Source organism: Gorilla gorilla, chromosome 16 (assembly GCF_029281585.2).
Source record: "Gorilla gorilla gorilla isolate KB3781 chromosome 16, NHGRI_mGorGor1-v2.1_pri, whole genome shotgun sequence".
Taxonomy (NCBI): domain Eukaryota; kingdom Metazoa; phylum Chordata; class Mammalia; order Primates; family Hominidae; genus Gorilla; species Gorilla gorilla.
The window spans coordinates 26,430,361-26,453,743 of NC_073240.2; the positions used below are offsets into that span (position 1 = coordinate 26,430,361).

At 58.6% G+C, this 23,383-nt stretch overlaps 1 long non-coding RNA gene and 13 other non-coding genes across 23 annotated transcripts; all 14 read left to right on the forward strand.

The window, feature by feature from the left end:
- The first annotated feature begins 57 nt into the window (after positions 1-57).
- LOC129527312 (small nucleolar RNA SNORD115) lies at positions 58-139 on the forward strand. Its single transcript, XR_008672285.1, has one exon. It is a non-coding gene; the product is annotated as a small nucleolar RNA SNORD115 (small nucleolar RNA).
- A 276-nt stretch (positions 140-415) lies between these two features.
- LOC109023410 (uncharacterized) lies at positions 416-23,364 on the forward strand. 10 transcript variants are annotated; one of them, XR_010131143.1, is made up of 21 exons: positions 416-1,906; positions 2,032-2,189; positions 2,309-4,224; positions 4,418-4,726; positions 5,108-5,151; positions 7,239-7,370; positions 7,770-7,814; positions 9,117-9,246; positions 9,634-9,679; positions 11,511-11,554; positions 12,902-13,032; positions 13,415-13,459; positions 14,032-14,162; positions 14,546-14,590; positions 15,896-16,058; positions 16,438-16,482; positions 17,749-17,880; positions 19,581-19,710; positions 21,459-21,590; positions 21,976-22,021; positions 23,321-23,364. It is a non-coding gene; the product is annotated as an uncharacterized lncRNA (long non-coding RNA). The 10 variants fall into 10 exon arrangements; XR_010131145.1 differs by having other exon boundaries at positions 4,595-4,726; XR_010131146.1 differs by having other exon boundaries at positions 4,179-4,224.
- On the forward strand, positions 1,966-2,047 carry LOC129527320 (small nucleolar RNA SNORD115). Its single transcript, XR_008672293.1, has one exon. It is a non-coding gene; the product is annotated as a small nucleolar RNA SNORD115 (small nucleolar RNA).
- On the forward strand, positions 3,858-3,939 carry LOC129527316 (small nucleolar RNA SNORD115). Its single transcript, XR_008672289.1, has one exon. It is a non-coding gene; the product is annotated as a small nucleolar RNA SNORD115 (small nucleolar RNA).
- LOC129527324 (small nucleolar RNA SNORD115) lies at positions 4,783-4,863 on the forward strand. The gene has a single exon (XR_008672297.1). It is a non-coding gene; the product is annotated as a small nucleolar RNA SNORD115 (small nucleolar RNA).
- LOC129527304 (small nucleolar RNA SNORD115) lies at positions 7,433-7,514 on the forward strand. The gene has a single exon (XR_008672277.1). It is a non-coding gene; the product is annotated as a small nucleolar RNA SNORD115 (small nucleolar RNA).
- On the forward strand, positions 9,304-9,385 carry LOC129527303 (small nucleolar RNA SNORD115). The gene has a single exon (XR_008672276.1). It is a non-coding gene; the product is annotated as a small nucleolar RNA SNORD115 (small nucleolar RNA).
- LOC129527318 (small nucleolar RNA SNORD115) lies at positions 11,182-11,263 on the forward strand. The gene has a single exon (XR_008672291.1). It is a non-coding gene; the product is annotated as a small nucleolar RNA SNORD115 (small nucleolar RNA).
- Positions 13,089-13,170, forward strand: LOC115930897 (small nucleolar RNA SNORD115). The gene has a single exon (XR_004067489.2). It is a non-coding gene; the product is annotated as a small nucleolar RNA SNORD115 (small nucleolar RNA).
- Positions 14,219-14,300, forward strand: LOC129527315 (small nucleolar RNA SNORD115). Its single transcript, XR_008672288.1, has one exon. It is a non-coding gene; the product is annotated as a small nucleolar RNA SNORD115 (small nucleolar RNA).
- LOC129527317 (small nucleolar RNA SNORD115) lies at positions 16,115-16,196 on the forward strand. The gene has a single exon (XR_008672290.1). It is a non-coding gene; the product is annotated as a small nucleolar RNA SNORD115 (small nucleolar RNA).
- LOC129527313 (small nucleolar RNA SNORD115) lies at positions 17,937-18,017 on the forward strand. The gene has a single exon (XR_008672286.1). It is a non-coding gene; the product is annotated as a small nucleolar RNA SNORD115 (small nucleolar RNA).
- On the forward strand, positions 19,767-19,848 carry LOC129527310 (small nucleolar RNA SNORD115). The gene has a single exon (XR_008672283.1). It is a non-coding gene; the product is annotated as a small nucleolar RNA SNORD115 (small nucleolar RNA).
- On the forward strand, positions 21,648-21,729 carry LOC129527326 (small nucleolar RNA SNORD115). Its single transcript, XR_008672299.1, has one exon. It is a non-coding gene; the product is annotated as a small nucleolar RNA SNORD115 (small nucleolar RNA).
- Positions 23,365-23,383: the final 19 nt, after the last annotated feature.

Below are 23,383 nucleotides of genomic sequence, written 5' to 3' on the forward strand. Positions count from 1 at the left end.
GGTGAGCACATCTGGGTCCTGCTGGATGCATGTGTGTGGAGGGGGGTGCCCTGAGTTGGGTCAGTGATGAGAACTTTTTACTGTCCTGAAGAGAGGTGATGACTTAAAAATCATGCTCAATAGGATTACGCTGAGGCCCAGCCTAGGTGAGAATTTTGGAAGAGGACACTGGGATCCCGAGGTCCCCTGTCAGGGCCACTGTATTTTGGGCTGGAGTCCTCGAGGCTCTGAAGGGCACTTTGGGGGTGCCCAACCCTGTCTCTGCACTCCTCTGTGTGGCAGTCCAGGCTTCTCATGCGGGCTTGGTGTTGGCACTCTGGCTCCCAGGGGCTGGGGCAGGTTGGCGGCTCCTCCCTGAGCCCCTGTTCTCCCCTGTGTCTTTCAGTGAGCTCTTCTGCCCAGGTGGGCCCCTGGCCTTGAGCAGCATAGGTGAGTGGATCCTGCTGGAGTCATGGCGCGTGAGCCAGGCCACGGAGGGGCGCTGAGGGTCACCCTTCAGGCCACGAGAGTTTCTTCAGGGATCCGAACCTAAATCCCCACCAGGGACGGATAGTTTCTCCAGGAGAGCAGCTTCCTTGGAAATCAATCCCAAGAAGGATGCCTTCCCTGAAGCCCTGCAGGGGTAATGGAGGTCTAGGCAGGAGATGGTTCCTTCAACCCAACACAGTGCAGATCCTAGCTGAGACTTGGTGCACAGGTCAGGCCTGGAGCACTGCCCAGGCCACATGAGGGGGTCTGCTGGGTCTCCAGGGGCCATGAGTCTTATATGCGAGCTCTTCTTCCCTGAGGCTTGCAGAGGGGTTGGGTGTGGGTGATCGGGCTTACGGAGTGGGCTGTGAAGAATCAAGGGTTGGGCCACACCCATGGCCCTGAATGGGGCAGACTCTGTTGAGCAATGGCCATCCCAGTGGTGCTTACTTGAGCCTGGTGGGGGTGGTGCTGCCTCAGTGGGGTTGGGTCAAGGTTGAGCTCTGGCTGGCACCTGGTGTTTGGTCCTGGGCATCGTGGGCTTTGGGCCAAGGGTGCAGCCTGTGTCCCGCTGGAGGTCACCCCTCCCCAAAGTGGAGTGGCTGGAAGGGTGGCATCCTGTGGTGGAAGGCCCACTGTCAAGGGACCTGTGCTGGCAATTTGCTGTCCAGGCTGCTTCTGAGACATGGGGTCACCTCCAGGGTGGCAGGGTCTTGAGCCAAAAGAAAGGAGAAGATATCATGTGTCCCCTGATTGGCCGAGTGTGGCCTGGCTCTGTGTTTGGGAGGTGCATGATGCATGAATGGGGACCCACTAGAGAATGCACATGGCCCTGGGGCCCCAGGATGCGATTTCTGGTGTAGGCTTGTAGAGGGCACCTGGACAGGTGCATTCCACACCCAGGGGCAGGCTGTGTGCCTGCCAGTTCTGCAGCTGCACATGGCGTCCAGGCCAGCCTCCTCAATTTGCCGTGAGCTGGTTGGTGGCCCTGGCCCTGCCCAGTGCTCCCAGTGTGGCCCAGAGTCATGTGCGGGAGTTGGCGTGGGAAGTGGAGGTGCCCAGGGTCATTCAGTAGGGTGCAGCCTGGACATCTTGCTGGAATCCCATGACCCGCCTACCCTTTCCTTCCAGGGTTGAGTGGCAGGGAGGGCCAGGGGTTCCTTGTGTGCATAACCGTCACTGTTTTACATGAATTCCATGTATTGAGTCCATGGAGGGAGAGCATCTGTGAGCCAGCACACCCTGCGCACTTTCTTGCATGGAGGCATGAGGCCGTGTTTGGACACCTGTCCCCCACCCCTCCAGATGCTGACCCAGGAAGAAGAATTGCATTGGGCCCACTTGGCCCTGGGCCATTGTCCCTCAGCCAGGTGCTCAACCCCTGGTGAGCTGAAGCTCAGGTCCTTCCTGGTGCCCTGGTCTCCTAAACAGAGCTGTGGTGAGCCCATCTACGTTCCAGTGGATGCATGCATGATTTAGGGGGTGGTGCCCTGGGTTGGGTTGATGATGAGAACCTTATATTGTTCTGAAGAGAGGTAATAACTTAAAAATCATGCTCAATAGGATTACGCTGAGGCCCAGCCTAGGTGAGAATTTTGGAAGAGGATGCTGGGATTTTAAGGTCCGTGGCAGGGCCACTGTGTTTTGGACTGGAGACCTCCAGGCCCTGAACAGCATCTCGCGGCAGGCAGGGGGACTCTACCCTGTCTCTGCATTTCTAGGTGAGGCAGCCTAGGCTCCCTTTGTGGGCTTGGTGTTGGCGCTCTGGTTCCCCGGGGTCGGGCACCTTGCTGGGTCCTTCCTGAGCCCCCATTCTCCCCTTGTGTCTTCTGTCTTTCAGTGAGCTCTTCAGCCCAGGTGGTCCCCCTGACATTGATGTGCATAGATGAGTGCATTTTGCTGGTGTTATGGGCCATGAGTCAGGCCGCATGGTGTCACTGAGGGTCAGCCCTCGGGAAAGAAGGGTTTCTTCAGGGAGCCGACCTGAATCCCCACTGAGGAGGGATGGTTTCTCCAGGAGTCTGGCTTCCTTGGGAATCAGACCCAAGATGGTGCCTTCCCTGAAGCCCTGCAGGGGTGACAGTGGTCCAGGCAGGAAAGGGTCCCCTCAGTCCCATGTAGGGCAGCTCCCAGCTGAGACTCAGTGTTTGGGTCTGGCCTCAAGGACGGCCCAGGCCACATGAGGGGGGTCACAGGGGCTCTGGGGTGCCACAGGGGTCACATGAGAGCTCTCTTTCCCTGGAGAGGGGTGCTTGAATGGGCCCATGTGGTCAGGCCACAGAGATTTCAAGGATCACACCCCAACCATGGCCTTAAATGGGACCGACCCTGTTGAGTAATGGGCCATCTCAATGGTTCCTCTTTGAGCTTGGTGGGGGGCAGTGCTGTTTCCCTGGGTTTGGGTCAAGACTGAGCTCTGGCCAGCACCTGGTGATGCCGCAGGCCGGCCCTTGAACTTGTGGGCTTCGGTCCAAGTCGGCAGCCCACGTCTTACTGGAGGTTACCCTTTGCGTGTTGGTGAGTGGCTGGAAGAGTGGATCCTGAGGTGGGAAGACCCGCTGTCGATGGTCCTGTCCCGGGAATTTGCCACCCAGGCCTTTTCTGAGCCATGGGGTCACCTCCAGCGTGGCAGAGTCTTGGGCCTAAGGAAAGAGAGGACACAATGTGGCCCAGGTTTGGCCAAGGGTGGCCTAACTCTGTTTTGAGGACCTGTGCGGGACATGGATGGGGACCCACCAGAGAAAGCTTGTGGCCCTGGGACTCCAGGCTTTGATTTCAAGTGTGACTTGCAAAGGGAGCCTGGGCAGATGCCCACCATGCCAGGGGCAGGCTTTGCAACTTCCTTGTCTACAGTGGCACATGGCTTCTGGGCCAGCCTCCTAGATTGGCCATGAGCTGGTTGGTAACCCTGGTCCATGCCCCATAGTCCCAGGGTGGCTCTGGGATCGTGCGGGACAGCCAGCATGGGCAGTGGAGATGCTATCAAGGCCTGCAGTAGGGCATAGTCAGGACATCTCACCTGAGCCCAGTGACCCACGTAACCTGTTTTTTCAGGGTTTGGTGATGGGGAGGGTCAAGGGTGCCCCACATCCGTAATAGGTCTGTGTTCCTCATGGATCCCATCACATGGGTATCCCTCACCCCTACCCTGCATGGAGGCGTGAGGCCCTGTTTGGACACATGTCCTCCTCCTGTCCCCCCAGATGGTGAGCCTGGAGGAAGACTTGTGTTGGGCTCAATGTTCAGGCCAGTGGCCCAAAGCCAGGTGCCCGGCCCCTGGTGTGCTGAAGCTAGGGACCTTCCTAGTGACCTGGTCTCCTGCACTGACCTGTGATGTGTACATCTGGGTCCTGCTGGATGCCTGCACAGGAATTGGGGTGCCCTGGGTTGGGTCGATGATGAGAACCTTATATTGTCCTGAAGAGGGGTGATGACTTAAAAATCGTGCTCAATAGGATTACGCTGAAGCCCAGCCTAGGTGAGAATTTTGGAAGATGGTGGAATCCCGAAGTCCCCGGCAGGGCCCCTGTATTTTGGGCTGGAGACCTGGAGGGCCTAAAGGGCATCTGGGGGGCCCAACCCTGTCTCTGCACTCTTCCGTAAGGCAGCCCAGGCTCCCCATGCGGACTTGCTGTTGGTGGTCCAGTTCCTCGGGTGGGGCATGAGGGCAGCTCCTCCCTGAGCCCCCCTTCTCCACTTGTGTCTTTCAGTGAGCTCTTCCACCCAGGCAGGGCACCCTGGCATTGAGTGGCATAGGTGAGTGGATCCTACTGGCCTCATGGGCCATGGGCTAGGTTGTGTGGAGTCACTGAGCATCAGCCTTCAGGACAGGAGGGTTTCCTCAGGGAGCACACTTGAATGCCCACCAGGGATGGAAGGGTTGATTCTCAAGGAGAGCGGCTTCCTTGGAAATTGGACCCAAGGAGGATGCCTTCCCTGTCCTTTCAAGGACTGGTGGCTGAGAGAGCACAGGGTGCCGTGCGTCTGCGACAGGCCAGTGTTCCACATGGATCCCATCACATGAGTCCATGGAGGGCGAGCATCCCTGAGCCGCCACACCCCACCTTCTGCCTCCATGGAGGGGTGAGGTTGTGTTTGGATGCCTGTCCTACTCCTGTTTCCCCAGATGTTGAGCCTTGAGGAAGACTTGCATTGGACCCATTGGCCCCAGGCCAGCATCTGTCAGCCAGAGGCCCATCCCCTGGTGCACTGAAGATGGGGCCCTTCCTGGTGCCCTCGTCTCCTGCATTGAGCTGTGGTGAGCACATCCAGGTCCCACTAGATGCATGCGTGGGCAGGGGGGTGCCCTGGGTTGGGTCAATGATGAGAGCCTTATATTGTCTGAAGAGAGGTGCTGACTTAAAAATCATGCTCAAAAGGATTATGCTGAGGCCTGGCCTAGGTTAGAATTTTGGAAGACGATGCTGGAGTTATGACTTCCCCAGCAGGACTACTGTATTTTGAGCTGGAGACCTGGAGGCTCTGAGGGCATCTGGAGGGTGCCCAACCCTGTCTCTGCGCTCCTCCGTGAGGCAGCCCAGGCTCACTATGTGGGCTTGGTGTTGGCGCTCCTGTTACCCGGGGGTGGGGCACTTTGGCGGCTCCTTTCTGAGCCCCCAATCTCCCCTGTGTCTTTCAGTGAGCTCTTCTGCCAAGCAGCCTCCCTGGCAGTGACCAGCATAGGTGAGTGGATCCTGCTGGGGTCATGGCCTAGGAGCCAGGCTGTGTGGGGTCACCAAGCATCAGCCTTCAGCCGTAAGAGTTTCCTCAGGAGCTGACCCGAATGCCCACCTGGGATGGGTTCTCCAGAAGAGTGGCTTCCTTGGAAATCATACCCAAGGAAGATACCTTCCCTGAAGCCCTGCAGGGGTTGCAGTGGTCCAGGCAGTAAAGGGTTTTCTCAACCTCATGCAGGGCAGTGCCCCACTGAGACTCAGTGCTCAGATCAGGCCTCTAGGATGGCCAGGCCACATGAGGGGGGCCACAAGGGCTCTGGGGCACCAAGGGGTTCTTGCAGGGGCTCTTCAACCTTGGAGAGGTGTGTGTGATTCAGCCCACGAGGTCAGGCCACAGATTTTCAAGGATTGCACCAAACCCATGGCCCTGAATGGGACAAACCCTAATAAGCTATGGGCCCTCCCAGTGGTGCCTCTTTGAGCCAAGTGTGGGGTGGCACTGTTTCCTAGGGGTGAGTTGAGACTAGCTCTGGCTGGCACCTGATGGTGGTGCAATCCTGCCCTGGTATTGGTGGCCTTTGGGACATGGGTACAGCCCATGTCCCATTGGGGTCACCCCTTCATTGTGGACAGGTGGCAGGAAGCATGTCCTCCTGAGGTGGGAAGGCCTGTTGTGGAAGACTCTGTCTCAGAAATTTGCTGTCTTGGCTGCTTCTGAGCTATGGCGTCACCTCCGTGGTGGCGGGGTCTCAGGTGAATGGATCCTGTTGGGGTCATGGGCCATGAGCCAGGCCGGGGTGGGGTCCCTGAGCGTCACCTTTTGGGTCATGAGGGTTTCCTAAGGGAGCCAACCTGAATCCCCACCAGGGATGAATGGTTTCTCTGGGAAGGAGGTTTCCTTGGAAATCAGTCCCAAGAAGGACACCTTCCCTGAAACCTTGCAGGGGTAACAGAGGTCCAGGCAAGAGAGGGTTCTTTCAACCCAACACAGTGCAGATCCTAGCTGAGATTTGGTGCACAGGTGAGTCCTGGAGGACTGCCCAGGCCACATGAAGGCATCCACAGGGTCTCCACGGCCAGGAGTCTTATACGGGAGCCCTCTGTCCCCGAGGCTTGCAGAGGGGTTGGGTGTGGGTGATCTGGCTTACGGAGTCAGGCCGTGAACATTCAAGGGTCGGGAACCACCCATGGCCCTGAATGGGACCGACCCTATTGAGCAATGGCCATCCCGGTGGTGGCACCTTGAGCCTGGTGGGGGTGGCACTGCCTCAGTGGGGTTGGGTCAAGGCTGAGCTCTGCCTGTCACCTTGTGGTTGGCCCTGGGAATCATGGGCTTTGGGCCAAGGGTGCAGCCTGCATCCCGCTTGAGGTCACTCCTACCTGAAGTGGAGTGGCCGGAAGGGTGGCATCCTGTGGTGGGAGACCCATGGTCAAGGATCCTGTGCTGGCAATTTGCTGCACAGGCTGCTTCTGAGTCATGGGGTCACCTCCAGGGTGACAGGGTCTTTGGCCAAAGGAAAGGAGAGGACATTATGTGGCCCCTGATTGGCCAAGCATGGCCCAGCTCTGTGGGAGGTATGCGGTGCATGAATGGGGACCCACCAGAGAAGGCATGTGGCCCTGGGGCCCCAGGATGGTATTTCTGGTGTGAGCTTATAAAGGGTGCATGGATGGGTGCATTCCATGCCCAGTGGCAGGTTATGTGACTGCCAGGTCTGCAGTGGCACATGGGGTCCAGGCCAGCCTCCTTGGTTTGCCATGAGCTAGTTGGTGGCCCTGGCACTGCCTAGTGGTCTCATTGAAGCCCAGAGTCATGTGAGGGAGCTGGCATGGGCAGTGGAGGTGCTCCAGGGTCCTACAGTAGGGTGCGGCCTAGGCGTCTTGCTGGAATCCCATGACCCGCCTGCCCTATCCTTCCAGGGTTGAGTGGCAGGGAGGGCCAAGGGTTCCTCGTGTGCATGACTGTCACTGTTTTACATGGATCTCATCTCATGAGTCCATGGTGGGAGAGCATGTGTGAGCCAGCACACCCTATCCACTTTGCCCTATGGAGGCACAAGGCCCTGTTTGGACATCTGTCCCCCACCCCTCCAGATGCTGACCCTGGAGGAAGAATTGCACTGGGCCCACTGGCCCCGGGAAAATGTCCCTCAGCCAGGTGCTTAGCCCCTGGTAAGCTGAAGCTCAGGCCCTTCCTGGTGCCCTGGCCTCCTGCACTGAGCTGTGGTGAGCACATCTGGGTCCCAGTGGATGCATGCATGCATTGGGGGGTGGTGGTGTCCTGGGTTGGGTCGATGATGAGAACCTTATATTGTTCTGAAGAGAGGTGATGACTTAAAAATCATGCTCAATAGGATTACGCTGAGGCCCAGCCTAGGTGAGAATTTTGGAAGAGGATGCTGGGATTTCTAGGTCCCTGTCATGGGCACTGTGTTTTGGACTGGAGACCTCCAGGCCCTGAACAGCATCTCGGTGGGGGGGACTCTACCCTGTCTCCACATTACATGTGAGGCAGCCCAGGCTCCCTTTGTGGGCTTGGTGTCTGCACTCTGGTTCCCTGTGGTAGGACAGCTTGCTGGGTCCTTCGTGAGCCCCTGTTCTCCCTTTGTGTCTTCTGTCTTTCAGTGAGCTCTTCAGCCCAGGTGGGCTCCCTGACATTGATGCGCATAGGTGAGTGGATTCTGCTGGCATCATGGGCCATGAGCCAAGCTGCGTAGGGTCACCAAAGGTCACTCTTTAGGCCACGTGGGTTTCCTCAGGGAGCCGACCTGAATCCCCACCAGGTTGGGACAGTTTCTCCAGGAGGCTGGCTTCCTTGGGAATCAGACCCAAGACAATGCCTTCCCTGAAGACTTACAGGGGTAACAGTCATCCAGGCAGGAAAGGGTCCCCTCAGTCCCATGGAGGGCAGCTCCCAGCTGAGACTCAGTGTGCGAGTCTGGCCTCAAGGATGGCCCAGGCCACATGAAGGAGGCCACAGGGGCTCTGGGGTGCCACAGGGGTCACACGAGAGCTCTCTTTCCCTGGAGTGGGGTGCTCGAATGAGCCCGTGGGGTCAGGCTGCAGAGATTCAAGGATCGCATCCCAACCATGGCCCTAAATGCGACCAACCATGTTGAGTAATGGGCCATCTCAGTGGGGCCTCTTTGAGCCTGGTGGGGGGCGTGGCTGTTTCCCTGGGTTTGGGTCAAGGCTGAGCTCTGGCCAGCGCCTGGTGATGCTGCAGGCCATCCCAGGTTCTTGTGGGTGTTGGTCCATTCGGCAGCCCTGTCCTGCTGGAGGTCACCCCTTGCCTGTTGGTGAGTGGCTGGATCCTGAGGTGGGAAGACCCGCTGGTCTTGTCCCAGGAATTTACCACCCAGGCTGCTTCTGAGCCATGAGGTCACCTCCAGGGTGGCAGAGTCTTGGGGCTAAGAAAAGAGAGGACACTATGCAGCCCACGGTTGGCCAAGGGTGGCCTGACTCTGTGTTTGGGACATGTGCAGGGCATGGATAGGGACCCGCCAGAGAAAGCATGTGGCCCGGGGACTCCAGGCTTCGATTTCAGGTGTGGCTTGCAAATAGCACCTAGGCAGGTGCCCACCACGCCCTGGCGCAGGCTATGCAACTTCCATCTCCACAGCGGCACATGGCTTCTGGGCCATTCTCCTTGGTTGGACATGAGCTGATTGGTTCCCCTGGCCTGTGCCCTGTGGTTCCGGAGTGGCTCTGGGATCGTGTGGGGCAGCCAGCATGGACAGTGGAGATGCTATCAAGGCCTTCAGTAGGTTGCAGCCCAGGTTTCTTGCCTGAACCCAGTGACCCACCTACCCTGTGTTTTCAGGGTTTGCTGACAGGGAAGGCCAAACGTGCCCCACGTCCATGCTAGGTCAGTGTTCCTCATGGACCCCATCACATGGGTATCCCTTACCCCTTCCCCACATGGAAGTATGAGGCTCTGTTTGGACACATGTCCTCTTCCTGTCCCCCCAGATGGTTAGCCTGGAGGAAGACTTGCGCTGGGCCCAATGGACCCAGGCCAGTGGCCATCAGCCAGGTGCCCACCCTGGTGTGCTAAAGCTCGGGACCTACCTGTTGTCCTGGTTTCCTACACTGAGCTGAGGTGAGCACATCCGGGTCCCTCTGGATGCATGCATGGGGCGGGGGGTGCCCCTGGTTTGGGTCAATGATGAGAACCTTATATTATCCTGAAGAGAGGTGATGACTTAAAAATCATGCTCAATAGGATTACGCTGAGGCCCAGCCTAGGTGAGAATTTGGAAGAGGATGCTGGGATCCCGAAGTCCCAGTAGGGGACTTTATTTATTTATTTTGGGCTGGAGCCCTGGAGGCCCTGAAGGGCACCTGGGGGGCCCAGCCCTGTCTCTGTGCTCCTCCGTGAGGCAGCCCAGCCTCCCTGTGTGGGCTTGCTGTTGGTGGTCCAGTTCCTTGGGGTGGGGCATGTGGAAAGCTCCTCCTTGAGCCCCCCTTCTCCACTTGTGTCTTTCAGTGAGCTCTTCAACCCAGGCGGGGCACCCTGGCATTCACCAGCATAGGTGAGTGGATCCTGCTGCCATCGTGGGCCATGGGCCAGGCTGGGTAGAGTCACTGAGGGTCAGCCTTTGGGACAGGAGAGTTTCCTCAGGGAGCGAACCTGAATCCCCACCGGGGAGGGATAGGTTGGTCCTCCAGGAGGGTGGCTTCCTGGGAAATCGGACCCAAGGGGGACGCCTTCCCTGGAGCCCTGCAGGGATGACGGTGGTCCAGGCAGGAGAGGGTTCCTTCAGTCTCACACATAGTAGCTCCCAGCTGAGTCTAGGTGTTCGAGTCTGTCCTTGAGGACTGCCCAGGCCATCTGGGGGGCCAACAGGGGCTCTGGGACACCATGGGGGTCACATAGGAGCTCTCCATTCATGGAGAAAGATGGATGATAGGGCCCATGGAGTCGAGCTGTGGAGATTTAAGGATTGCGTCCAATGTATGGCCCTGAATGGGACAGACCCTGTCGAGTAATGAGCCATTCTATGGGCCTCATCAAGCCTTGAGTGGGGTGGTGCTGTTTCCCTATGTTTGGGTCAAGGCTGGGCTCTGGCCGGTGCCTGGTGGTGCTGAGGTCTGGCCATGGACTCGTTGGCTTTGGGCCAAGGGGTCAGCCTGCTCCCCCTGGAAGTCCCCCCTTCCCCGTGGCTGGAAGTCATCCCTTCCCAAGGGGCAAGTGTCGGGAATGGTTGCCTCCTGAGGTTACAAGGCCTGCTATCTAGGGTCTTGTCCTTGGAATATGCTGCCCATGCTGCTTCTGAGTCATGGGGTCACCTCCAGGGTAGCGGATCTTGGGCCCAGGGACAGGAGAAGATGCCGTGTGTACCCTGATTAGCTGATTGTAGCCCTGCTCTTTGTTCAGGAGGTGTGTGGGGCATGGATGCAGACCCACCAGAGAAAACTGTGGCCCTTAGACCCCAGGTTGCAATTTCCAGTATGTGCTGGGATAGGGCATCTGGGTGGGCACCCACTATGCACAGAGATCGGCTATGTGACTGCCAGGGCTGTAGCGGCATCTGACATCTAGGCCAGCTTCCTTGGTTTCCTGTGAATGAGTTGGTGGCCCTGGCCTGTGCCTAGTAGTCCTGGGGTGACCCCGGGTTGTGTAGGGGAGCCAGCAGGGGCCCAGTGACCAGCCTGCCCTGTCCTTCCAGAGTTCTGTGGCTAAGAGAGCACTGAGTACCCTGTGTCCATGATGGGCCAGTGTTCCGCATGCAAACGATCACATGGGTCCATGGAGGGCAAGCATACTTGAACTGCCACACCCCACCTTCTGCTCACATACAGGAGTGAGGTTGTGTTTGGACAGCTGTCCTACTCCTGTTCCCCTAGACTGTGAAATGGGAGGAAGAATTGTGTTGGGCCCAATGGCCCTGGGCCAGTGTCCGTCAGCCTGATGTCCAGCCCCTGGTGTGCTGAAGCTCAGGCCCTTCCTGGTGCCTTAGTTTCCTGCACTGAGCTTGATGAGCCAATTTGGGTACTGCTGGATGCATGGGCGGGGAGGGAGGTGCCCTGGATTGGGTCGATGATGAGAACCTTAAATTGTCCTGAAGAGAGGTGATGACTTAAAAATCATTCTCAAAAGGATTATGCTGAGGCCCACCCTAGGTGACAATTTAGGAAGAGGGCACTGGAAATCAATGAGGTCCCTGGCAGGGCCACTGTAATTTGGGGTGGAGACCTGGAAGCCCTGCAGGGCACCTCATGGGGGCCCAACCCTGTCTCTTCACTCCCCCGTGAGGCAGCCCAAGCTCCCTGTGTGTGCTTGGTGTCAGCACACCGCTTTCCTGGAGGCGGGGCATTTTGGCTGCTCCTTCCTGAACCCCTGTTCTCCCCTGTGTCTTTCAGTGAGCTCTTTCGCCCAGCAGACTCCCTGGCATTGATCGGCATAGGTGAGTGTCTCCTGCTTGGGTCATGGGCCATGAGCCAGACCATAGGGTTGCCGAGGGTCAGCATTTGAGCCATGAGGGTTTCCTCAGGAGCCAACCTGAATCCCCACCGGGGATGGGTTCTCCAGGAGGACAGCTTCCTTGTGAATCTGAGCCAAGTAAGGTGCCTTCTCTGAAGCCCTGCAGGGGTGCCAGTTGTGCAGGCAAGAAAGGGTTCCCTCAGCTCCAGGCAGGGCAGCGCCCAGCAGAGACTCGGTGGTGGGGTTAGGCCTCTAGGATGGCCAGGCCACATGAGGGGGGCCACAAGGGCTCTGGGGCACAACAGGGGGCTCGCAGGGTCTCTGCGACCCCAAAGAGTGGTGGGCAATTCGGCCCATGGGATCGGGCCCCAGATTCAAAGATCACACCACACCCATGGCCCTGAATGGAACCGACCCTGTTAAGCATTGGGGCATCCCAGGGGTGCCACTTTGAACCTGGTGTGGGGTGCCGCTGTTTCCCTGAGGTTGGGTCGAGACTAGCTCCGGCCAGCGCCTGATAGTTATGCAGTCCAGCCCTGAGATTAGTGGGCTGTGGGCCCAGGGTGCAGCCTGTGTCCCGCTGGGGGTCACCCCTTCCTTGTGGGCGAGTGGTGGGAAGGGCGTCCTCCTGAGGTGGGAAGGCCCGCTGTGGAAGGAACTGTCCAGGAAATTTGCCATCCAGGCTGCTTCTGAGCCATGCGGTCGCCTCCAGGGTGGCAGGGTCTTGGGCCCAAGGAAAGGAGAGGACACCGTGTTTCCCTCAATTAGCTGAGTGTGGCCCTGCTCTCTGTGTGGGAGGTGTTGTGTGGGGCATGGATAGGGACCCACCAAAGACAACACATGGCCCTCAGGCCCAAGGCTGAAATTTCTCAGTGCATGCTTGGAGACGGTCCTGGGCCTCCTCCACGCCCAGGGTCAGGCTGTGCAACTGTCAGGTTAGCAGTGGCATGTGGTGTCTGGGCCTGTCTACTTGGTTGTCCGTGAGCTGCTGGTGGCCCTGGCCATTTCCCAGGGGTTCAGGTGCAGCCGTGGGGTTGTGTGGGACAGCCAGTGTGGGCAGTGGAGCTGCTCTGGAGGCCTGCAGTAGGGTGCAGCCCGGGAGTCTTGCCCGAGCCTAGTGACCCGCCTGCCGTGTCCTCACGGGGTTCCCTAGCAGGGAGGGCCAAGGGTCCCCTGTGTCTGTGACACATGAGTGTTTCCCATGGATCCTATCAAATGGGTCCACGGAGGGAAAGCATGAGTGAACTGGCACCCCCCCACCCCCCACCCTCTTCCCCACCTGGAGGCATGAGCCCCTGGTTGGACATATGTCCTCCTCCTGTACCCCCAGATGGCAGCCCTGTAGGAGGACTTGTATTGGGGCCGCTGGCCCCACATCAGTGTCCGTCATCCCAGCGTCCAGCCCCTGGTGTGCTGAAGCTCAGGCCCTTCCTGGTGCCCTAGTCTCCTGCACTGAGCTTGGTGAGCCCATTCGGGTACTGCTGGATGCATGGGCAGGGAGGGAGGTGCCCTGGGTTGGGTCGATGATGAGAACCTTATATTGTCCTGAAGAGAGGTGATGACTTAAAAATCATTCTCAAAAGGATTATGCTGAGGCCCGGCCTAGGTTAGAATTTTGGAAGAGGATGCTGGGATCCCGAGGTCCCCAGGAGAGCCCCTGTATTTTTGGCTGGAGACCTGGAGGCCCTGAAGGGTATCTGGGGGGCCCAGCCCTGTCCCTATACTCCTCTGTGAGGCAGCCCAGGCCCTCTGTGCGGGCTTGGTGTTGGCACTGTGGTTTTCTGGGGGCGGGTCAGGTTGGTGGTTCCTTCCTGAACCCTTGTTCTCCCTTTGATTCTTTCAGTGAGCTCTTCTGCTCAGTCGGGTCCCCTGGCATTGACCAGCATAGGTGAGTGGATCCTGCTGGGTTCATGGGCCATGAGCCAGACACATGGGGTGACTGAGGGTCAGCCTTTGGGACAGGAAAATTTCCTCGGGGAGCCAACCTGAATTCCCACCTTGGAGGGATGTGTTAGTCCTCCAGGAGGGTGGCTTCCTGGGGAATCTGACCCCAGGAGGACACCGTTGCTGAAGCCCTGCAGGAGTCATGGTGGTCCAGGCTGGAAAGTTTTCCTTCAGTTTCATGCGGGGCAGCTCCCTGCTGACATTTGGTGCCTGCATCTGACCTCGAGGACTGCCCGGGCCACATGAGTGGGGCAACAAGGGCTCCAGGGTGCCACGGGGATTATGAGTGGGGCTCTCCATCCCCAGAGAGAAGTGGGCAATCAGGCCCATGGGGTCAGGCTTGTAGGGTTCGGTGGTGGGGAGAGCCAAGGTTTCCCTGGGTCCATTACCGTCACTGTTTCACCTGGATCCCATCACATGGGTCCATGGAGGGAGAGCATGTGTGAGCAGGCACCCCTTTCTCCCTTTCCCACCTGAGCCCCTGGTTGGACATATATCCTCCTCCTGTCCCCCCAGATGGTGGCCCTGGAGGAGGACTTGTACTGGGGCCACTGGCCCCACATCAGTGTTCATCAGCCCGGCGTCCAGCACCTGGTATGCTGAAGCTCAGGCCCTTCCTGTTGCCCTAGTCTCCTGCACTGAACTTGGTGAGTCCATTCGGGGACTGCTGGATGCATGGGTGGGGAGGGAGGTGCCCTGGGTTGGGTCGATGATGAGAACCTTATATTGTCCTGAAGAGAGGTGATGACTTAAAAATCATTCTCAAAAGGATTATGCTGAGGCCCGGCCTAGGTTAGAATTTTGGAATAGGTTGCTCGGATCCTGAGATCCCCAGCCAGGCCACTCTATTTTTGGCTGGAGTCCTTGAGGCCCTGAAGGGTGTCTGAGGGCTGCTGAAACCTGTCTCTGTGCTTGTCCGTGAGGCAACCCACGTTCACTGTGTGGACTTGGTGTTGGCCTTCCCGTTCTCCGGGGACTGGGCGTACTGTCAGCTTGTCCCTGAGTACCTGTTCTCCCCTGTGTCTTTCAGTGAGCTCTTCTGCCCAGGTGGTCCCCCTGGTCTTGATGGGCATAGGTGAGTACATCCTGCTGGCATCATGGTCCATGAGCCAGGGTGCGTAGGGTTGCTGGAGGTCACCTTTAGGCCATGTGGGTTTCCTCAGGGAGCTGACCTGAATCCCCACTGGGGAGGGATGGTTTCTTCAGGAGGGTGTCTTCCATAGAAACTGGTTCCAAGAAGGATGCCTTCCCTGAAGCTGTGCAGGGGTGATGATGGTCCAGGCAGGAAAGGGTCCCTTCAACCCAATGCAGTACAGCTTCTAGCTGAGACTCTGTGCACGGGTGAGGGCTTGAGGACTCCCAGGCAACACGAGGGGTTTCACAGGATCTCCGGAGGCCACAGGTGTTAAGCAGGAACTCTCCATCCTTGAGGCTTGCTGGGGGTGGTGGGACGGCAGCAGGGTGTGGGTGATCGAGTTTATGGATTCAGGCCGATTCAAGGGTCAGGCCCCACCCATTGCCCTGATGGGACCAACCCTGTTGAGCAATGGGCTGTCCCACTGGTGCCTCCTTGAGCCTGGTGTGGGCAGCGTGGCTTCAATGGGGTTGGGTCAAGGCTGAGCTCTGGCCCGCACCTGGTGGTTGGCCCTGGGAATTGTGGACTTTGGGCCAAGGGTGCAGCCCGCCTGCCTCTGGAGGTCATCCTACCCAGAGGTGGAGTGGCCGGAAGGGTGGCAGGCATCCTGTGGTGAAAGGCCCACTGTTGAGGGTCCTGTCCCACGAATTTGCTGTCCAGGCTGCTTCTGAGCCATGGGTTCACCTCCAGGGAGGCGAGATCTTGAGCCCAGGGAAAGGAGAGGACATCATGTGTCCCCTGATTGGCTGAGAGTGGGGAGAGTGTTTGGGTGGTATGTGGTGCATGAATGGGGACCCACCAGAGAAGGCACATGGCCCTGGGGCCCCAGGATGCGATTTCCAGCGTGCTTGTAGAGGACGTCTGAGTGGACACTCTCCATGCCCAGGCGCAGGCTATGTGACTGCCAGGTCTGCAGCAGTTCATGGTATCTGGGCTAACCTCCTTGATTGCTTATGAGCTGGTTGATAGCCCTGGCTTGTGCCGAGGGGTCCTGGTGCGGCCCTGGGGTTGTTCGGGGGAGCCAGCATGGGCAGTGGAGGTGCTCTTGGGGCCTGCAGTAGGGCACAGCCCAGGTGTTCTTGGTTGAGCGCAGTGAACTACCTGCCCTTTCCTTCCAGGGTTCGGTAGCAGGGAGGGCCAAGGGTCCCCCGCGTCCATGACAGGTCAGCGTTCCTCCTGGATCCCATCACATGGAGGGAGAGCATGTGTGAGCCGGCACTCCCCACTCTCTTCCCCACATTGCAGGGTGAGGCCCTGTTTGGACCCATCCTCCAGCTATCTCACCAGATGGTGAGCCCAGAGGAAGACCCCGTGGCTCTGGGCCAGTGTGCGTCAGCCAGGTCCCCAGCCCCCAGTGTGCTGAAGCTCAGGCCCTTCCCAACGCCCTGGTCTCCTGCACTGAGCTGTGGTGAGCACATCCGGGTCCCACTGGATGCATGCGTGGGGAGGGATGTGCCCTAAGTTGGGTTGATGATGAGAACCTTATATTGTCCTGAAGAGAGGAGATGACTTAGAAATCATGCTCAATAGGATTACGCTGAGGCCCAGTCTAGGTTAAAATTTTGGAAGAGGACGCTGGGATCCCAAGTTCACAGGCAGGGCCACTGTATTTTGGACTAGAGACCTCAAGGCCCTAAAGGGCATCTTGAGGGGGTCCAACCTGTCTCTGTGCTCCTCTGTGAGGCAGCCCTGGCTCCCTGTGTGGCCTTGGTGTTGGCGCTCTGGTTCCCGGGCGTGGCATGTGGGCACCTCCTTCCAGAGCCCCCATTCTCCCCTGTGTCTTTCAGTGAGCTCTTCTGCCCAGCTGGGCCCTCTGACATTGACCGGCCTAGGTGAGTGGATCCTCTTTGGGTCACGGGTCATGAGCGAGGCAAAGTGGGGTCACCATGCATCTGCCTTCGGGCCATGAGAGTTTCCTAAAAGTGTGGACCTGAATTCCCACCGGGGATGAGTTATCCAGAAGGGCCACTTCCTTGGGAATCGGACCCAAGAAGGACGCCTATCCTGAAGCCCAGCAGGGGTGATGGTGGTCCAGGCAGGAAAGGGTTCATTCAGCCCCAAGCAGGCAGCTCCCATCTGAGACTTGGTGCATCGGTCAGGCCTTGAGGACTGCCCAGGACACATGAGGTGGCCGCAGGGGCTCTGGGGCGCTACGGGGGTTCTGCAGAGAGGGGTAGGCGATTGGGTCCGTGGGGGTCATGCCGCGGAGTTTCAAGGACACCCATGACCCTGAATGGGACTGACCCTGTTGAGCAATGGGCCATCCCAATGGCACCTCCTTGAGTCTGGCAGTGGGTGGTGCTGTTTCCCTGGGGCTAGGTCAAGGCTGAGCTCTGGCCAGTGCCTGTGGTGCTGCAGGCTGGCCCTAGAACTCATGGGCTTTCGGCCATGGGGACAGCTTGGGTCGTGCTTGGGGTCACCCCTTCCCGGAGGTTGAATGGCGGGAGTGGTGGCTTCCTAAGGTGGGAAGTCCTGCTGTTGAGCAACCTGTCCTGGGAATTTGCCACCCAGGCTGCTTCTGAGCCATGAGGTCACCTCCAGGGTGGCAGCATCTTGGGTCCAAGGAAAGGGGAGCATACCATGTGTCTCCAGATTGGTTGAGTGTGGCCTGGCTCTGTGTTTGGGAGGTGTGCAGGGCATGGATGGGGATGCATCAGAGAAAGTACATAGCCCTGGAGCCCCAGGCTGTGATTTCCAGTGTGTGCTTGGAGAGGGGCAGGAGCAGGCTCTCGACTGCCAGGTCTGCAGCAGCGCGTGGCATCCGGGCCAGCCTCCTGGTTGGCCATGTGCTGGTTGGTGGCCCTGGCCTGTGCCCAGTGGTCTCAGGGTAGACCTGGCATTGTGCAGGGCAGCCGGCAGGGCAGTGGAGGTGCTCTCAGGACCTGCAGTAGGGCGCAGCCTGGACTTTTTGTGTGAGACCAGTGACCCACCTGCCCTGTCCTTCCAGGGTTGGGTGGCTGGGAGGGCCAAGGGTGGTCCATGTCCGTCTCCGTGACACATCAGTGCTCCGCATGGATCCTATCACATGGATATCCCCTACCCACCTTCCCCACGTGGAAGCATGAGGCCCTACTTGGACACGTGTCCTCCTGTCCTAGATGGTGAGCTCGGAGGAAGACTTGCATTGGGCCCAATGGAGCTGGGCCAGTGTCCGTCAGCCAGGTCCCCAGCTCCTGATGCGCTGAAGCTCAGGCCCTTCCTGGAGCCCTGGTCTCCTTCCCTGAGCAGTGGTGAGTCCATCTGGATCCCACTGGATGCATGCGCAGGGAGGGATGTGCCCTAGGTTGGGTCGATGATGAGAACCTTATATTTTCTGAAGAGAGGTGATGACTTAAAAATCATGCTCAATAGGATTACGCTGAGGCCCAACCTAGGGGAGAATTTTGGAAGAGGATGCTGGGATCCTGAAGTCCCTGGCAGGGCCACTGTATTTTGGGCTGGAGACCTCAATGCCCTGAAGGGCATCTTGGCAGCCCCCAGCCCTGTCTCTGCACTCCTCCGTGAGGCAGCCCAGGCTCCCTGTGTGGGCTTGGTGTCAGAGTCCCGTTCCCCAGGGGCGGGGCAGGTTGGCGGCTCCTCCCTGAGTCCCCTTTCTCCCTTGTGTCTTTGAGTGACTTCTGCCCAGGTGGGCCCCCTGGCATTGACCAGCATAGGTGAGTGGAATCTGCTGGTGTCATGGACCATGAGCCAGGCCATGTGGGGACTCCAGGTCAGCCTTCAGGACAGGAGAGTTTCCTCAGGGAGCAGGGGAATCCCCACTGGGGAGGGATGGGTTCTCCCAGAGGGCCACTTTCTTTCGAATCGGACCCATGGAGGACATCTTCTCTGAAGACCTGCAGAAGTGATGATGTTTCAAGCAGCAAAGGGTTTTTTCAGCCCCTGCAGGGCAGGCAGCTCCCAGATGAGATTCTGTGCATGGGTCAGGCCTCAAGAACTGCCCAGGCCACATGCGGGGTGCCACACAGGCTGTGAGGCACCACAGGGGTCATGCAGGAGCTCTCGGTCTTCAGGCTTGTTGTGGGGGTGGTGACAGAGTGATCAGGCCCACAGGGTCAGGCTGCAGTGTTTCAAGGATCACGCCCACCCATGGCCCTGAATGGGACCGATGCTGTTGAGCAATGAGCCATCCCAGTGGCTCCACATTGAGCCTGGTGGGGACGCCACTGTTTCAGTGGGGATGGGTGAAGCTTGAGCTCTGGCCAGCACCTGATGGTGCTGGCCCGGGGACTTGTGGGCTTTGGGCCAGGTCGGCAGCCTGAGTTCTGCTGGGGGTCATATCTTTCCTGAGTTTCAGTGTCAGGATGCATGGCTTCCTTAGGTGTGAAGGCCTGCTGTGGAGGGTCCTGTCCTGGGAGTTTGCTGCCCAGGCTGCTTCTGAGCCATGGCATCACCTCCAGGTGGTGGGGTCTTGGGCCCAAGGAGCAGAGAAGACACCATGTGGCCCCTGATTGGTCAAGTGTGGCCTGGCTCTGAGTTTGGGAGGTGTGCAGGGCATGGATGGGGACCCACCAGAGAAAGCATGGGCCCATGGAGCCCCAGGCTGCGATTTCTGATGCGCACTTGGAGAGTGCCATCAAGGTACCCTTGAGCCTACCATGCCCAAGGGTAGGCTATGCAACTACCAGGTCTGCGGCAGTGCCTGGCATCAGGACCAGCCTCCTTTGTTGGCTGTGAGCTGGTTGGTGGCCCTAGCCCGTGTCCAGTGATCTCTGTGCAGCCCTGGGGTCATGTGGAGCAGCCAGTGTAGGCAGGGGAGGTTATCTTGAGGTGTGCAGTAGGCACATCCCAGGCGTCTTGCCCAAGCCCAGTGACCTCCCTGCCCTGTCCTTCCAGGGTTCGGTGGCGGGGAGGCCCAAGGGTACCCTGTGTCCATGACAGGTCAGGATTTCATGTGAATCCCATCACATGGGCCCTCCTCCTGTCCCCCCAGATGGTGAGCCTGGAGGAAGACTTGCACTGGGCCTTCTGTGCGCTGGCCAGAGGCCATCAACCAGGTGCCCAGGTCCTGTTGTACTGAAGCTTGGGCCCTTCCTGGCGCCCTGGTCTCCTTCATTGAGCTGGTGAGCCCATCCGGGTTCTTCTGGATGTATGCATGGGGAGCGGGGTGCACTGGGTTGGGTCAATGATGAGAACCTTATATTGTCCTGAAGAGAGGTGATGCCTTAAAAATCATGCTCAATAGGATTACGCTGAGGCCCAGCCAAGGTGACAATTTTGGAAGTGGACACTGAGAATCACGAGGTTCCTGGCAGGGCCACTGTATTTTGGGCTGGAGACCTGGAGGCCCTCAAGGGCCTCTCACATGGACCCAACCCTCTCTCTGCACTCCTCCGTGAAGCACAGCAGGCTCCCTGTGTGGACTTGGTGTTGGCACTGTTTCCCAGGGGCAGGGCACATTGGTGGCTTTTCCCTGAGTCCCCATTCTTGCCTTGTGTCTTTCAGTGAGCTCTTCAGCTCAGAAGGGCCCCTTCACCTTGATTAGCGTAGGTGAGTGCATCCTGCTGGCGTCATGGGCCATGAGTCAGGCCGCGTGGGGTCACCAAGGGTCAGTCTTTAGGACAGGAGGGTTTCCTCAGGGAGCCAACCTGTATTTCCACTGGGGAGGGATGGTTTCTCCAGGAGGGCGGCTTCCTTGGGAATTGGACCCAAGATGTTGCCTTCCTGAAGCCCTGCAGGGATGACAGTGGTCCAGGCAGGAAAGACTTCCTTCAGCCCCTTGCAGGAGAGCTCCCAGCTGAGACTCAGTGCATGTGTCAGGCCTCGAGGATTGCCGAGGCCACATGATGGGGGCCACAGGGCCTCCGGGGCACCACAGGGGTCATGTAAGAGTTGTCTTTCCCTGGAGAGGAGTGCTTGAATGAGCCCATGGGGTTGGGCCGTGGAGATTCAAGGATTGTACCCCAACTATGTCCCAAAATGGGACTGACCCTGTTGAGCTATAGACCATCCCATGGTGCCTCTTTGAGCTTGGTGGGGGGCAGTGCTGTTTCCCTGGGTTTGGGCCAAGGCTGAGCTCTGGCCAGTGCCTGGTGGGGCTGTGGGCCGGACCTGGGACTTGTGGGCTTTAGGCCAAGTCGACAACTTGTGTCCTGCTGGAGGTCACCCCTTCCCCATGGGTGAGTGGCTGGAAGAGTGGAATGTGCGGTGGGAAGGCCCGCTGTTGATGGTCCTGTCCCAAGAATTTGCTGCCCAGACTCTTTCTGTGCCATGGGTTCATGTCCAGGGTGGCAAGGTCTTGGGCCTAAGGAAAGGAAAGGACACCATGTGGCCCAGGATTGGCCAAGGGTGGCCCGGCTCTGTGTTTGGGACATGTGTGGGGCATGGATGGGGACCCACCAGAGAAAGCACATGGCCCTGGTACTCCAGGCTGTGATTTCAGGTGTGGCTTGGAGAGACTGCCTGGGCAGGTGCCCACCATGCCCAGCAGCAGGCTATGCAACTTCCATGTCCACGGTGGCACATGGCTTCTGGGCCAGGCTCCTCGGTTGGCCATGAGCATGTCGGTGACCCTGTCCCATGCTCAGTGGTCCTGGGGCAGCCCTGGGATCATGTGAAGGAGAAGTCAGAGGGGGCACTGGAGGTGCCCTCAAGGTCTGCAATAGCATGAAGACCAGGGGTCTTGCCCAAGCCCAGTGATCCACCTGCCCTGTTTTTTCAGGGTTTGGTGATGGGGAGGGCCAAGAGTGCCCTGTATCCGTGACAAGTCAGTGTTCCACATGGATCCCATCACATGGGTATCCCTTACCCCGTTCCCCACCTGGAGGTATGAGGCCCTGTTTGGACACATGTCCTCCTCCTGTCCATCCAGATGGTGAGCCTGAAGGAAGACTTGCATCAGGACCAATGGACCCTGGCAAGTGTCCGTCAGCCAGTTGCTCAGTCCCTGGTGCACTGAAGCTCAGGCCCTTCCTGGCCCCTTGATCTCCTGCACTGAGCTGTGGTGAGCACATCTGGGTCCCGCTGGATGCATGTGTGGGCATGGGGGGTGCCCTGGGTTGGGTCAATGATGAGAACCCTATATTGTGTTGAAGAGAGGTGATGACTTAAAATTACCATGCTCAATGATTACGCTGAGGCCCAACCTAGGTGAGAAATTTGGAGGAGGATGCTGGGATCCCAAGATTTCCGGCAGGGCCACTGTATTTTGGGCTGGAGCCCTGGAGGCCCTGAAGGGTGTCTGGAGGAGGCCCAACTCTGTCTCTGCGCTCCTCTGTGAGGCAGCCCAGGCTCCCTGTGCGGGCTTGGTGTTGGCCTTTCTGTTCCCCAGTGAAGTAGCATGTGGGTGGCTCCTCCCTGAGCCCCAGTTCTCCCCTTGTGTCTTTCAGTAAGCTCTTCTGCCAAGGGGAGGCCTCCTGGCATTGACCAACATAGGTGAGTGGATCCTGCTGGCATCATGGGCATGGGTTCATCGAGGGTCAGACTTCAGGCCATGAGGGTTTCCTCAGGGAGCTGACCCCAATTCCCATCAGAGAGGGATGGTTTCTCCAGGAGGGTGGCTTCCTTGGGAATCTTACCCGAGCAGGATGCCTTCCCTGAAGACCTACAGGAATGACAATGGTCCAGATAGCAAGGGTTCCTTCAGCCCCATGCAGGACATCGCCCAGTTGAGACTTGGTGTGCAGGTCAGGCCTTGAGGACTTCCCAGGCCACATGAGGCGGGCCAGAAGGGCTCCAGGGTGCCACGGGTTTCACTTGGGAGCTCTCGGTCCCCGGGCATGTTCCTGGGGGGGTGGTGATGGGGTCGGGCCATGGAGGTTCAAGGATCTCATCCCACCTGTGTCCCTGAATGAGGCTGATCCTGTTGAACAATGGGCCATCCCAGTGGCACGTGTTGAGCCTGGTCAGGGGTGGTGCAGTTTCAATGGGGTTGGGTCAAGGTTGAGATCTGGCCAGCTCCTGGTGGTGCTTCAGGCCAGTCCTGTGACCCATGGGCTTTGGGCTAAGGGGGCATACCTTGTCCCATGGGGGTCACCTGTTCTCCATGTTTGAGTGGCAGTAACAGTGGCATTCTGAGGTGGGAAGATCCACTGTCTAGGGTGTTGTACCGGGAATTTGCCACCCCGGCTTCTTAGCCAAGGGGTCACCTGCAGGATCTCAGGATCTTGGGCCCAAGGAAACGAGAAGATACCACGTGGCCCTTGATTGGCCAAGTGTGGCCCAGCTCTGTGTTTGGGAGGTGTGTGGGATATGAATGGGGTCCCACCAGTGAAAGCTCATGGCCCGGGTCCCCAGGCTGTGATTTTTGGTGCACACTTGGGGAGGGCTCCTCAGTGGGTGCCCACCACGTCCAGAGGCAGGCTATGTGACTGCCAGGTTTGCAACGGTGCATAGCTTCCAGGCTACCCTCCTTGGTTGGCTGGGAGCGGGTTGGTGGCCGTGGCCCATGCCCAGTGGTCACAGGGCGACCCTGGGATCATGCGGGGGAGCTGGTGAGGGTAGTGGAGGTGCTCTCCAGAATGGAAGTATGGCGCAGCCCAGGTATCTGGCCCAAACCCAATGACCAGCCTGCCTTGTTTCTCAGGGTTTGGTGATGGGGAGGGCCAAGGGTGCCCTGCATCTGTGATGCGTCAGTGTTCCACCTAGAACCCATTACAGGGGATCCCTTACCCCCTTCTCCACATGGAGATGTGAGGCCCTATTTGGACACATATCCTCCTCCTGTCCCCCCAGATGGTGAGCCTGGAGGAAGATTTGCGTTGGGCCCAATGGCCCTGGGCCAGTGTCTGTCAGCCA